We start from the raw sequence: 16,461 nt of genomic DNA, 5'->3' as shown, positions 1-16,461 counted from the left end.
TCGTTATTTCAAGGCGGCAAGACGAATAGCGGACACAAAATAATGCCTTTAACTAGATAGAATAACCAAGAAAATTAAAGTTTATTGGTGGTTCTCTTTGAAGCTGCTTTTCCCATCTTTTCTTCAGTATATTTGTGGTATTCGGCAACCGTGAGCCATGCCTATGGCACCCCTGATCTGGGGTTCGGTGGAGGGTCAATGGCCCTCCCCCGAGTCCTGGGGAAGGGGTCTAGTGACCCCCTCCCTACGCTTAGAATTAATGATTGAATCTGTCATGTTTATTATGGTTAACTGTATTCTTAATTCTCCCCCACCCTTTTCAGGGATGGGGGATCATTATTGCCCAAACTGACTATTGTATATGTATTATTTATGCTTTTATGTTATGATTATTTATTCCTATCCATGTAATTATTGTTTGTTGTATATAGCTTCAGTATCTTTTATACCTTCAATAAAGTGACAACTGAAAAGAGATGTTGATCATTATCTAGTGAAAGCTAGAGAAGCGTAGCTTCTCTATAGTAAGGTGTCCACGTCTGTCACACTGCCGTAATCTAATTGAACTCCGGTGTCTGCCATTTATCCTCGGCGGATACCACATATTTATATACTTACCCCTGTCCAATATTAAGTGCTAAAGGCGTTTAAGGCCTCTTAATAACTTTATTTTATGAATTTTTTTTACAAGATTTCTAAAAGAGAGAAAATTGCAATTACCGTCCTATTTTAAATTGACCGTTTAAAATAGGACTGTCAATGATCACCGATTCAATAACGGAAGGTGATTAAGTTTGTCTTTTCTAACCCTACGGGGTTTCTATACCCAATATAACCTAACCTAACCTGACCATAAATAATAAACGAAACAAAACGAAAAACTACCCCCTCAAAATTAATTTAAATTTATTTCAAAAATAAGAAAAGGGGTTTATCTATGCTTTAAAGGATACTTAGTGTGAAAGCGTCTATTTTTGTGGCACTGTTATGCCGTTTGGACGTTCCATACCAACAACTGGTGGATATTGAGACGAGAAAGCTGTCTTATTTAAGTATGATATGTATTTTGAAAAAGGCAATGACCGTAGTTTTATGCGCATTTGCGTTTATAAAGTATTTTTTCAATTAAAGCTTTTTTTTAGGGGGCGATTTCTTTTATTATTATGGTGGCCCCCTTCCCCAAAGTAGTTATAAACCTTCAAATATGAAGCTACACTGTAAAGGAGAACCATATCTGTTCAAATTATTAGAAATGTTTATTTTTATATTTTTGGGAGGGGGTCTATATTCTAGGAGAAAACTAGTTATAAACCAACCAGGACCTACATGAGAAGCTATACTTAAAGAAGAATCATATTGGTTCAGTTGATGCCAAGATAATTTATAAATATCCCTCTAAAAAAAGCTTGGCCTAAAGCAGCGTAAATCCATCTTGGATCCATAAAAATCTTTTCCGGGAAACAAATTCTATTTTGCTTAGGTCATTTTGGAGATGTTTTGCTTATAGTAATACTCAACAATTTATATTTTAGAGTGTTGGATGCGCCCCTATCCTCGACGTTTTGTTTTCGAGCCTTAGTTAGGTCGGCCAAAGTCTTGGGATGGTTTTATACTATTTTACTAACCCCCCCCCTGCCTCCTTCCCCAAATGTCATGGTATATCCTTATACTAAAGTAACAGGATGTTTGTCTGTCTGTCTGTGTATCTGTCTGTGTGTCTGTCTGTGTGTCTGTACCGAAGGATCTCGCTAACCACTGAACCGATCGGGTTCTCCTTAACAGGGTAGCTTCTCATAGGTCCCGGGAAGGTTTATAACTATTTTCTTGGGGGGTGGGACACCCCCAACCCCCCCCAAAAATGAAAAATCCCCCCCCCAAAAAAAATTTTTTGTTTTTAAATTTTTTAAAAATAAAATTTAAAAGGAGGGGGGGGATTTTTCATTTTTGGGGAGGGTTGGGGGTGTCCCACCCCCCAAGAAAATAGTTATAAACCTTCCCCCCCAAAAAAAAAAAAAATTTTTCGCCCCCCCCAAAATTTTTTTTTTACTTTTTTAAAAAAATCTAAAATAAGAAATTGAATTATTAAATTCGACTCTCTCCTCCTCAAGTGCCCCTAGAGGCCTCTAGGGGCGTAGCCGCTAGTTTAATATAGTTCTGTAAAAATAGATGGCATTTACATGGATAAGACAATGGCCGATAAATTGATGTACATTCCCAATTATGCTACAGAAAATTAACCATTATGTAGATTACAATTAGCGATGGAGACGTTTGGACACTCAACTTAATGAACCAACCAATAAAAATTCAATGAAAGTCCCCAAAGTTATTTCAACGAATAAGAAAATGTTATTATAAAACTTTTGGGACCAATATAATAAACAGCTCCTTGTGATATTTCATGGTAAAGAACGCAATTTCTTTGGTAATTAGGACATAAATAAAAATCAGCAGTAAAATGTGCAATAACCTATACAAGGCTTTGTATATGTTAGTTATCAGCCTCTCTATTACTCTCTCTAATTATTAGGGAGGGAAGGGACACTGGATTGTCAATTACACACTTACCCAACGTTTTATAACTACGTAATTAATATCATTTGTTGGCTCAAAAATAGTTTTCTTTAAATTTAAAACTAGTAAGCAATTTTTTTTTATTTTACAGAAGAGATAACTTTGTTTATCATCATTGGGGATGTACTTTATTCCCATTGTCTTATCCCTTTAGATCCCTGATAATTATAGAAATTCCTTTTCTGCACAAAATACGCAAAAACCTTAATTATTTTTTATAATGCGGAAAAACATGGATATTAGTAAACTTGTTTTGGAGGATTTTGTCAGGGCAATGGCCGTTTTATGTTTTTTTTGCGTTTCTATTTTTGTTGTAATGGTTCGAATCCTTGCTCTTGTATGATACCTACTAATCCCAAACTTTTGAGCGTAGCTTTTCTACGTTCAGAGTCCGGTCGGTCGGTCCGTCCGTCCGTAACGGATAGCTCTTATCAATGTTTTGGGCATGTTAGAATTTTCCAATCGATTTCAATCTTGGCCTACCATTTCATAGATATTTTATTAAAATATTTAATTCTTTCTATAATTTTCATTATTAGTAGCAAATTTTTAGTAGCGAAGCTACTCTATAATTCACAATGTCCGTCCGTCTGTCCGTCTGTCCGTCCGTCTGTCCGTCCGTCTGTCCGTCCGTCTGTCCGTCCGTAATTAATGAATTGGGGGAAACGTGATTTTCTCGGCTCCTATAAAAGATAGAGAGCTGAAATTTTTTGACAACATTCCCATCATTAAGGAGCACAATTAACTATAAAACATCAATGGCGGTCGGACTGCTTTGTAGCAGGTTTTAGGCTATTTTTTATATTTTCCAAATTTTCCCCATATCTTTGGTGTTTATGGTCCGATTTTCAAAATTTTTTCAGTTAAAAATATCAAAAATAAATTTCCCGTCATTTGAAGAAAACAACAATGACGGTCAGACTGCCTTTTTGCAGGTTTTTGGCTATTTTTATATTTTTCACACTTTTCCCCATATCTTTGGTGTTTATGGTCCGATTTTCAAAATTTTTCAGTTAAAGATATCAGAATCAAATTTCCTGTCATTTGAAGAAAACAACAATGACTGTCAGACTGCCTTTTTGCAGGTTTTTGGCTATTTTTGTATTTATCACATTTTTACCCACATCTTTGGTGTTTATAGTCCAATTTTCAAAAATTTTTCAGTTAAAGATTTTAACATTAAATTTCTGGTGTTTTAAGAAAAGAAACAATGGCGGCCAAACTGCCTTTTAGCAGGTTTTTGGCTATTTTTATATGTTTGACATATTTCCCCATATCTTTGGTATTTTTGGTCCAATTTTAAAACTTTTTTGCATTAACAGTTTCAAATTTTTTCCCCCATTGTTATGTGCATCTAGTATGTAATTTACTTTAACCGTCTTCATCATACAAAATAAAACAAGGTTTCGTGTTTATTTTCTCCAATAAATCTATTCTTGATTTTAATAAATACACTTTAAATCTACTTCTACGTATTCCCATCCACAATTTTTTGTGCTTCGCTACTTATGGATGTTGTCATCCTTGTTAAACTAATAAACATTTAACTTTTCATCTAGTTTTTTTTAGATAAAATACATATTTATTTATGAACTATTCTAAAGCACTCCTTTGTAGTTATATTTAATGAAAGATTACAGCTTTTAAATAAATTAATAGTAACTTAAAAACTATATTTAAAAAATCATATTAACCCTTTACACGCTTAATCCTTAACGGTCGGGCCCCCCCCCCCGACGGTCAACGCCCCCCCCCCCCCATCCGTGTTTTTCTAGCTTATTTTCTGTGTGTAAAAGATAAAGAGCCCAAACTGCGTGACTTTTTAAGTTTGGGTATGACACATAACTGAGAGTTGGAATTTTTTGAAAATCTACATCCTGGCGGGTACAGGATGCCAGCAAACCTGGCAGGGTCATCCAGGTAAAGAGCAAAAATATTTTTTTGACTTAAACAAAGTATTTTATCTTCCAAAATACTAAAATATCCTCTAGTAGTACATCCTCATATTGAATACAGGTGTTCAAGTCAATTTCAGGTTCCAGGTATGATCCTGCAGGTCCTGATCCTCCAGGTCTCCAGAAATCTTTAAAAGGCTCCTGTGGCCGCAATTTTTAACTTAGAGACTTTAAATTTCAAACTTAAGCTTTTCTTACATGTCTACATAACGTATTAAAATAAAGATCCGCCGCCGTTTTCCCGCCAACGGCCGACTTCGGCGGCTTGCAGCTGCCAAGTACAGCTGCGGCCGCTGAAATTTATATTTTGATATTTCTAATATAAAATTTACATAAAAATAAACATTTTCTGTAAAAAAAAATTCTTCTAGCTTATAAAATAAGAAAATAACAGTTGTTTGAAATTTTTAAGTAAAAAAGGACCTAATAACAAAGGTTGTTAAATAAAAGGGTGAAGCAAGCGAAAATTGACTTAGACTTACTTAAGGTCGGAAATTCATTATCAAACAGGGGACTTGCACAAATTTTAGCTCTCTAGCTCTTATAGAAACTGAGATAATATGGGGGGGGGGGGCGTTGAACGCCCCCACCCCCCAGCCAGAAAGTCGAGTTATTATCGAGCTACAATCGCATGCGATTTCATAGAGCAATCGCGCACGAGTTCTTACAATATCGGGATCTACTGCAGTTCACGGTAAAATATTGCTGGTAACGAATATTGCCAAAAATCTTTGAATTTTAAAGGCTGCTAGCTGCCAAACGGCTGAACGTACAGATCATACCCGCACACTGTTTAAAGCGGTATAAGAAGGCCTACAAATAATCTGGAAAAGCCAAGATCCAATGATGCACAGGGAAAGCTTCACTGAAGAAAAAACGCGTAAAATAGGCCTTTTTCGCGCATTTCTCTGCACTGCGAGATAATTATCCATTATTGAATTATGGCTATTCCAGATTATTTGTAGGCCTTCTTATGCTGCTTAAAATAGTGTGCGGGCATGATCTGTACGTTCAGCCGTTTGGCAGCTAGCAGCCTTTAAAATTCATAGATTTTTGGCAATATTGCTTACCAGCAAATTTTTCACTGTGAACTGCAGTAGATCCCAATATCGCTAAATAATCGCCCAATTCACATCAACGATATTTGTATGATAAATGCTAAAAGGTCCTTGCAGATGCACGAAACAGCTTTGATTTTGCGATAAAATAGCATGAGGTTCGAGCATGATATCGTGATAAAATCATACACAAATCAAAAATTAAAAAATATTTAACATCATGTAGTTTTATGTAAGGAAAAGATTATGTAAATTAATCAATTTCATAATCTATAATACAAAGTAGAATGACGTCTATCTGTCCGTCTGTCCATCCGTCTGAAACTTAAGACTGTCTGTTAGTCAGCTCAAGTATGCTATACATGGTAAATACCTAGGTAAGGGACCAGTCGATAATGATCCTCTGGCGACTCTTAAACCTAACAGGGTCAGAGCTTTCTATTATCAGAATACCTGTCTCTGCCCCTTTCATCTTAATTCAGTCTGCTAAACACATCTTATATGTGATACACTATTTTTTTTAGAGGCTTTATTGATGACTGGGCTAGGGGAATACCACAGGATCTGTGACTTGAGTTATAGGGGCACTACCAAGGTAAGGGACCAGTCGAAAATTATCCTTAATTCATCCTCTGGCGACCCTTGTACCTAACAATGTTAGAGCATTCTGCTCTTAATAAAACTGTCCCTGCCCAGGATCTGTGACTTGAGTTATAGGGGCAATAATAAGGTAAGGGACCAGTCGAAAATTATCCTTAATTCATCCTCTGGCGACCCATGTACTTAACAGTGTTAGAGCATTCTGCTCTTAATAAAACTGTCCCTGCCCCTCCTTTCTTTATTCAGTCTGCCAATCACACCTTAAATGTGATCCATTATAATCTGAGGAATTAAAATATGACTGAACGAAGGGAATGTCACAGATTGTAAAAATCTTATTTATTTAACCAATGTAATTTTGAAATGATATTCTTTTTTATCCAACTTGAATATTTTAAATGAGTTTTAAATTAATATTGTTATACTTTTAATGTAATCTTTGTAAGTAAATAATAAAAGATCTTGGTAACCACTGAACTGATTGGATTCTACTCTTCAGTTTATATACCTATTGGTCCTGTGGTGGTTTTAAGCTATTTTCTTGTGGGGTGGGACTATAGACGTCCAAGGGGGGGGGGGTAATGGGGTGATTACCTCCCCCAAATGAATTTTGGATTTACAATTTTTACCCCCCCCCCCCCAAAAAAAAAAGCCCATATGAATTAAAGATTACCCCCCCCAAAATTTTTATTTTCAAAATTTTACCCCTCCCCAAATAAAAAAACTTGGACGCCCCTGGGTGGGACACCCCCAACCCCAACTAAAAATGAAAATTTCCCCCCTCCCAAAAATAATTTCATATTATGATATTTTTTTCTAATTTTAATGTTTTTTTATGTTTTTATAAATTTTTATATTTTTTATATTTTTTTATATTGTAAATTTTTTTTCTTTTTAAATTTCTATTCTTTTAAACTTTGTTTTATAAAATAAAAAAGATTGTGAAACCTTTCTTCTCCTGTAGGGGCGAAGCCCCAAAAAGGCTAATGACAAAGAAATTTAAAAAAAACAATAAAAAAAAGAAAAAAATTAAGGGTTTTAAATAATATAAATCAATATGAATAAATATAAAAAGTTATAATGAGTTATAAAATGTTATAAAGAGTTATAAAAAGTTATAAAATAAAAATATCTATAAAAAAATGTAAACAAAATTTTTAAAATTCTCCCCTGAACCTTCAGGAAAAAAGCCCCTAGAGGCTAGGGGCGAAGGCGCTAGTATATACATATTGTACAAATCATACAGAAAGAGAGAGAGTGTCCACTTCTGTGTTACCTATGAAATTATAAGGGGTGATTTTATATCTGTTACCATTATAATTTATAACTAAGAAGATGTTAGTATTTAATGCTAAATATATCCTATTTTAATTACCATGAAGACAATTTTGTACATTTGCTGTTGTTTAAAATAAGAATGCTTTTAAATTTTTTTTTTCTAATAATAGACCATTAACACATTATGATATTATGTTATATCAATTTAAATTTATTTTGTTTGATAACAGAAAAATTTGAATTGTCTTCAAAAAGTAATGTGAATACCTAGTGGCAATTTTCTAACCTATATTTATCACACAATAATTTTAATCATATGTTGGTTGTGTGTCTGTTTGTAAGTGTGTGTTGACACAAATAAAATGCTATTTTTTATGATTTCTTAGGCAAATCGTGGTAGCCGCGATGCTTACTACAAATTCCAGGGATAAGGGATAGGAAACCTGGCCATAAATTAGGTCTCGGCCTGGTTTTGAAAGGGATCATGCAACTTTTACCATTTGCCTAATTTAATAACCTTACTGGCGGACGGCTCATATTGGCTACCGCTCTAAACCAATAGTGTTCTGTGATTTGGGCTTGTTTTGTATCATCCAATCACCAATTGGCGGAGCCAATTGGTGATTGGTTGATACAAAACAAGCTCAAATCACAGATGGCAGAAATTTCAGAAGCAGACAATTATAGAAAAAATAATGATTTCGTCTGCTACGAAAAAATAAATATAAATGGTGTTAGATCACATTAGTTTAATTATTAAATCTGCTTAGAGTTAAACATTAAAAAAGGGCCACATAGAAAAAACAAAAATAATGGGATTATTTTTTTGGAAAGAAGGTAGCTACGAATTTTCATTTGGTAGTTTATAAATTAGATGTTGTATTTTGAATTTTAAAAATTTATTACGGAATTGATACAACACCTTTACCCTAATTTTTGTACAATACAACACAGTACAGATATATCATTACATTATATCTAGTATAGTATCCAAAGAACTTGATAGAATGTTACCCAAGTGCATATTTATTTATTTATTTTGAATTTTAATTAGCAATGAAATTTTCAAATAAAATTTTTACTCATTAATAAAAATGCAAATAATACAAACTAAAATCTGTCTGAGGGAAACCCAACGATAGCTTTCTGACAGTTCAAATTACCAAAGTAAAAGATAAAAAATTTTGGGAGAGAAAAAACTTCATTTTAACAAAAGCCATTAATATATAGGTTTATAAAAAGTTATGTTTTTTACTTTAAACTAGCTACCTGAATTTGATTCTATACTTTATCTACACACACACACACAGCTTTTTCATTAGCATTTTATACGAACCACTGCGCTATCCCAAAACTGGTTTATTAGGCTAGAAATAGGCCTAGGCTTGAAATAGGCCTGAAATAATATTTTCCTACGTTTCCCATCCCTTATCCCTGACAAATTCGAATTGATCCCTAGCAATTTTTTCTATTTATTCTATAAAATCGTAAATACGATTTTGGCGATAAAATAGTATATATCGGACGCGAGTTTCCTTACGACCTTTCTGGCTGGGCCCCCGACCGATTAAGGTGCGGCAAGGGGCCCGACCATTAAGGGTTATATAATCAAAAGGTAAATCCAGAATTCATTTTTTTAAAGAAAACTTTTTCCTTTTTAACATCATTTATCCTCAATTCAATGATAAAGATTTTCTTCAAATTTCAACAATCATTTTAGTAGCCAAAGACAGAGCATTGAAATCCAGCAAGGACGAAGCTATACAAAAATGGACTGTTAATAATTGTTACTCTCAAACACTTTTTGTTGCCCAATTTGCCATAAAATTTTAGAAAAAAACTTCTTCATATATTAACATTGCATTTGAATTTTGGAATTTTCTTTTACAATATGAAATTATGAATATAATATTACCTACTTACTTTCAAACCTAAAAATGTTTTTTTTCCAACTATTAAAACAAATCAAAATATTATACATATTGTTTCATCAATGCGAAATATTTTACTGTATTTATATTATAAAAAAAATCCAAAAATATTATAGTTTATTTCATGTTATTTGTAATTATCTATAATACAAAGTCTGTCTGTCCGTCTGTCCGTCTGTCCGTCTGTCTGTCCGTCTGAAGCTTAAGATCTTGGTAACCGCTGAACCGATCGGATTCTACTCTTGAGGGTATATACCTATTGGTCCTGTGGTTGTTTTAAGCTATTTTCTTGGGGGGTGGGAGACCCCTAACCCCCCCAAAAACAAAAAAAATCCCCCCCTTATTTTTTAATTTGCTGCGGCAGCCCTTTATTAATTTTTATTCCAGCATTTATTTTGAATGAAAGAATAGCAACATTCTCTCACTAAAAACAATAAATATTAATTTTTTTTATCACCTCTTGGGGCAAAGCCCCTAGAGTCTAGGGGCGAAGCCGCTAGTATTGAAATAAATTAATTAATTATTATTAACAAAAAAAAAAGGTTACTCAAAACGTTTTAAATTTTAAACTTAACCCTATTTCGGAATGTAGTGTAAATTCTAATCTTTTAAAACTACTACCACCCCCTCCCCATTGAAATTACATAATGTACATAATGTAAAGGAAATAATAATAGGGGAGGGATAAAACTACCACCCCCTCCCCATTGAAATTACATAAAAGGAAATAATAATAGGGGAGGAATAGAGTCAGGGATAAATAGATTCATACATTCTCACAAAATTCATTCTACCTCTAAGAAAATGTTTTAATATTAAAGTAAAAGTTAAGAGGTATATTTAACTCGACCCACAGGGCAGGTGCGTTGCTACAAAGACCAACTCTACAAAAGACCAACTCTACATAAGACCAACATTCAAAAAATCGTAATGCTAGAAGGTCATGGCTGCAGAGCTCGGCCCCCTGGCCTGCATAGCCGCGGGCGCTCGGCCCCCTTGCCTATAACCTAACCTAACCTAACCTATATATATAAATGTTTAATGTACATAAACTTATTTATAGTTAAGAATTTCGTGGATTTTACTAAAAGTGGTTGGTAGATTTTTTCAAATTTTTAATATTTTTTTACAATATTTAGGTAAGGTTAGGTTAGGTTATAGGCAAAGGGCCCGAGCGCCCGCAGCTAGGCAGGCCAGGGGGCTGAGCGCTGCGGCCATTTATTGATTATGTATTACTTTATTAATAAATTTGATGTTTAATATAACAACTAGCGGCTTCTCCCCTACCCTCTAGGGGCTTTGCCCCAAGAGGTTTGATCAAACTATTTTTTGTGTTTTAAATTTTAAATAATCGAATGCAGTTTGCTAGCAGACTAAAAGGGTCTCCAGAACTTGGTTTCACTAGAGTGAAAAGTTTTTTTTTCATATTTCCTTCTTTGAACCAATAACAAAATTTCATTAAGATTTGTAAAGATTAGTCCAGTCGTTTACGAGATCTTATCGGATATGAATATACTAGACAAAAAGACATTATGTTACCAACTTTACTTTACAAAATAGTTAAATTATATTTTTTTATAGCCTTGCAGGAGCTAATAATAGGTTTCAAACAAAAATGAAAAATAAATGGGGGGAGGGTGGTTGGATTATTAAAAATTAGATTCGAGGCCTATTTACTTATCCATTGGTAGGCATGTTAACCCTGTAATCAATATTTGGGGAAATTCCACCCGTCCCCCTCAAAGTCCATCCTTAATACTGGTTGTTTCTAGAATTACGTTATGGCAGCTTCTGCGTAGTTACTACGCATCGGGGGAGGGATGTTATTGTTAACCCTAGTAGAAAACACTACTATATTGTGGACTCCGATTCCTCCCCTATTTCTTAATATATTTTTTTGCGTAGTAGGAATTAATGCAAAACATTTGACTACTGCGGGGTGGAGGTTGATGTACATTTAATTTAACCCTCTTCTGCGCAATAGTTTAACTAATCATATGAAGCTTCTCGAAAAAAAGAACTCAACCGGTTCATTGCTTATCAAAATCTTACGCCACAGACAGTAACCCTTACTATTAGGATAAATGAAATACTAAAATATATCTTTTTTTTTACTGTGTAAGTTTTAAAATGGTAAGATGTTTCTTATGTATATCATAATTTACTTGCATGATTTACATAGCTTTTTAGTTACCTACAGCTGAAAAGGTTATTGACCAATAAAAAAACATCTCCCAAATGACATATTTACATTGATTATTAGAAAAGAACGCAAATAAACAGAATACAAACGCAATAACTATAACTTTCCCTTAGTAACGTTAAGAGAAAATTGTTATTAGTATTATTGGGGTGTGGTGGGGGAGGAAAGGGGGGGGGGATGTTATAGGCCTATAGTAATGTGGTTGTTATTTAGAGAGAGGGAAGGTTGCAAGAGGCCGGTAACAAATAGAGGTTGATTAGGGGGGGGGGGTGATTATTGGCTGTAGAATAAGTTATTGTCAGAGAGAAATTATTCAAATAACTTCAGTAAACTAGAAACTTTGAGCCTAGCTGGACATACACCATTGGCTTTGTAATTTCTATTAAACAGTGATTTTTTATACTGTATTAAGTATTTTCTAGTCGATAATATTATTAACAGGTAAATTAATATATCAATCAGGGATCTTAAGGGATAAGACAATGGACAATACATTGATATACGTTCGCAATGATGATAAACATAATTATCCTTTCTGTAGATTAAAGTTTAAGTTATTGGTTAGACACCAACTTATCAAGATTTAATAAATGTATCCAAAGTTTTTGAGCCAATAAATAAGATAACGTAGTAATAAAACTATGGATCAGTAATATTTGACATAAAATCACTTCTCATAAATTCATTTCACATAAAACATATCACTTAAAGTATCATTTGACATAAACTCATTTCACATAAAGGTACACTTCACATTAACACGTTTCACATAAACTCATTTCACATAAAGGTACACTTCACATAAAGGTACTTTTGATATAAGGGTACACTTCACATAAAGGTACATTTGACATAAAGGAACATTTGACATAAAGGTACATTTGACATATAGGTACATTTGGCATAAAGGTACACTTGGCATAAAGGTACACTTCACATAAAGGTACACTTCACATAAAGGTACATTTCACATAAAGGTACGTTTGACATAAAGGTACATTTCACATAAAGGTACACTTGGCATAAAGGTACATTTCACATAAAGTTAGATTCCACATAAAGTTACACTTAACATAAAGATACATTTCACATAAGATACATTTCACATAAAAACATTTCACATAAAGGTATATTTGGCATAAAGATACACTTCACATAAAAAAATGTATATTTGGCATAAAGATACACTTCACAAAAAAAAATGTATATTTTACATATAGGTAAACTACACAAAAAAAAAACGTTTCACACAAAGGTACATTTCACATAAAGCTACATTTGACATAAAGGTACATTTCCCATAAAAACATTTGACATATATTTTACAAAAAAAAACGTTTCATATAAAGGTACATTTCCCATAAAACACATTTCACATAAAAGTATTTTTAACATAAAGGTACATTTAAAATAAGGTACACTTGACACAAAGATACATTTAACATAAAGGTACTCATCAAATAAAAGTAAACTTGACATAAAGGTACATTTCATATAAAACTACACTTCGCATAAAATCATGTTTTTAAATTTTTTTTCTGGTACCCAAAGTTTTATACTGGTACCCAAAGTTTTATACTTGTACCCAAAGTTTTACACTGGTACCCAAAGTTTTACACTGGTACCCAAAGTTTTATACTGGTACCCAAAAATTTATACTTGTACCCAAAGTTTTATACTAGTACTTAAAAGGGGGGAGGCGGATGTGCCACTTTTTGAAACCAAAACTAAAAGTCAACAAAGGAACTCAACTAATAAAAGAGTTACAGGTCTGAGATTTTGCATGGCAGTTGCTTTATAGGGGTACACTATGGAACTGTGAAGAAACGGCGGCGCAACCGCCGAAAACCGCCGTTTCCCGCCGAATTTTTTTTTGCAATTTCTCGGCGGTTTTCGGCGGTTGCGCCGCCTTTTCTTCAATGTTCCACATTGTAACCCTATAAAGCAACTGCCATGCAAAATCTCAGACCTGTAACTCTTTTTTTTAGTTGAGTTCCTTTGACTTTTAGTTTTGGTTTCAAAAAGTGGCACATCCGCCTCCCCCCTTTTATACTGGTGGTACAAAGTTTTATACTGTTACCCAAAGTTTTATACTGGTACCCAGAGTTTTATGGATCAGTAATATTTGACATAATATCATTTAACATAAATTCATTTCACATAAAACATTTGACATAAAATCACTTCACATAAAGGTACATTTGACATAAAAACATTTGCCATAAAGGTACACTTCACATAAAAACGTTTCACATAAAGGTACATTTGACATAAAGGTACATATGATATAAAGGTACATTTGACATAAAGGTACGTTTGACATAAAGGTACACTTGGCATAAAGGTACATGTGACATAAAGGTACACTTGGCATAAAACGTTTCACATAAAGATACATTTCAAAGTGTACCCGAGGTTGTCATTTTTTTCCCCGAGCCTGGCAACCGGTGAACAGAATCTCAGTTCTGCACCACAAGCCTCGCACGACTGAAGTTCCCATGTCTATACAGTCATATTTATATGAAAATATTTTTAGAAGATTTTTAAATTTTTTTTTGAAGATTTTCCATTTTTTTAAAAAGATTTTAGAAATTTTTATTTATTATTAAAAGAAAATCTTCAAAAAAAATTCAAAAATCTTCTAAAAATATTTTCATATAAATATGACTGTATAGACATGGGAACTTCAGTAGTGCGAGGCTTGTGGTGCAGAACTGAGATTCTGTTCACCGGTTGCCATGCTCGGGGTACCTTTATGTGAAATGTACCTTTATGTGAAATGTACCTTTATGCCAAATGTATATATGTCAAATGTACCTTTATGTCAAGTATGCCTTTATATGAAATGTATCTTTATGCCAAATGAGTTTATGTGAAACGTTTTTATGTCAAATGTACCTTTATGTCAAATGAGTTTATGTCAAATGATACTTTATGTCAAATGTTTTATGTGAAATGAATTTATGTGAAGTGATTTTATGTCAAATATTACTGATCCGAGTTTTATACTGGTGCCCAAAATTTTGTTTTGGGCACCAGTATTTATAGTGGTACCCATGACAAATGTTTTCATGACAAATATAATTTATGACAAATTTATGTGAAATGTATTTTCATGTGAAACGTTTTTATGTGAAATGTACCTTTATGTGAAATGTACCTTTATGTGAAATGTACCTTTATGTGAAATGTACCTTTATGTGAAATGTACCTTTATGTGAAATGTACCTTTATGCCAAATGTACCTTTATGCCAAATGTACCTTTATGCCAAATGTACCTTTATGCCAAATGTACCTTTATGCCAAATGTACCTTTATGTCAAATGTACCTTTATGCCAAATGTACCTTTATGTGAAACCTTTTTATGTGAAGTGTACCTTTATGGCAAATATACCATTATGTCAAATGTTTTTATGTCAAATATACCTTTATGTGAAGTGATTTTATGTCAAATATTACTGATCTTAAAACTATGGGTACTATACTTGTGTAATTTAAAGTCTCATGTCCCATCCCCCTGTTGAAATTATTCAGAGTGCGCATCTACTCAATAACTTAGGTTAAACCTTTCATAAGCCTATTCGAGCTACTTTATGCTAGTCATCCACAATATTTATATAGTATTAAGGTTTTAGTTGGGCAATTAAGATCTCGTTTAACACGGAACTGATATAGTTATGCTTTTAAGGGAAGCTTCACAAAGACTCTTTGATGATTTATGGTTATTTAGTTTATACAAACTTACGTTGTGGAATGGTGTCAGGCTATTTCACTGCCGCCTCCCCATAAAAATTTATTGACTTTATCTGCTAAAACATTGATTTATTTTGTTTTTAGATAAAAAGAAGAATAGGCGGCAACTAATCCCATCGATTGTATCTCTGATCTCATTTATTTAAACAAGGTAACATTTTTTAATTATTTCACTTTTTAATATAATAAGTTCTAGGCCATACTGAAAAATTCCTGTATCGTATCGTATTACAGACAATTTTATAGGATAAAAAAGTAAAGTATAGGTACCTGTTTTGTCATCCCGGATCTTTGGCCTATCTGGGGTAACAAAACTGGAATTAATCTTAAAATTTTTAGTTTTACTGTCCGCGGAAAGCTGTCTATAATTATTACGATGCGATAGATAACCATTCTTGTTTGGACCTAATATTCCAGAAACTGTTTTATTATTATTTTCTGTTATTAAGGTTAGTTCATGGAGGGAGGGATGGAACATTGGATTGTAAATTACACTGGCACCTCAAGTTTAATAATCACGATCTTTCCTTCGCTGGCTTTATTAAAGGGGTAATTTTGTTTATCATCATTGCAGCTGTTCTTAAAGTGCTATATTGTCTTGTTTTAAAACGTTATAAACTTAAAAGCATAATATACAAAGTAATTTTATTAAAGAATGTTTCTTTATACCGATTTAAAGAGGACCTTTCTTTTTCCAGTTTTTCAAAATCTCTTGGGGCAGGTGGGTGGTGACCCCATATTTTATCCTTCATTATTGTTATTCCTTTAAAGGTTTTTGACTTTTTCCCCATCACGATTTTAAACAGTGATAATGTAATTTTTACTTAAAAGAGAATATAATTAGGACTATGTATTATGAGAAACAGTCCATATGCATGATAATTTGGATATTTCGGTCCAATCGTTTGAGTTTCAAACCTTTTAATTTTAAATTAAGATCATTAGCACAAATTTAGTTAAATAAGCTATATTTTATTATAGCAAATGCACCCCTAGCATTTAGGGACTCTTCATTCAAAAGAAATAAGAGGGTACGGGAAAATAGCTTAAAACTATACCTACCTTTTTAAAAAATATTTAGAATTAATCAGCTTAAAATAATGTTAT

At 33.2% G+C, this 16,461-nt stretch overlaps 1 protein-coding gene across 11 annotated transcripts in view; it reads left to right on the top strand.

Moving 5' to 3' along the window:
* LOC145328233 (uncharacterized) overlaps positions 1–16,461 on the top strand; it is a 53,984-nt gene that overhangs the window by 830 nt on the left and 36,693 nt on the right. For 6 of the 11 annotated variants that reach the window (XR_013882400.1, XR_013882397.1, XM_080171849.1 and 3 more), the window contains exons 1-2: positions 11,911–12,040; positions 15,439–15,505. The gene's annotated coding sequence lies outside the window, so the exon portion shown is untranslated. Of the gene's footprint in view, positions 1–11,910; positions 12,041–15,438; positions 15,506–16,461 lie in introns of those variants that run through there. The other 5 variants (XR_013882399.1, XR_013882398.1, XM_080171848.1 and 2 more) reach the window with 1 other exon arrangement.

This window comes from Acartia tonsa, chromosome 9 (genome assembly GCF_053477335.1).
Source record: "Acartia tonsa isolate MP-2025a chromosome 9, ASM5347733v1, whole genome shotgun sequence".
Lineage (NCBI taxonomy): Eukaryota > Metazoa > Arthropoda > Copepoda > Calanoida > Acartiidae > Acartia > Acartia tonsa.
The sequence above is the reverse complement of the archived record's forward strand: the minus strand, read 5'-3'. Positions and strand labels throughout refer to the sequence as shown.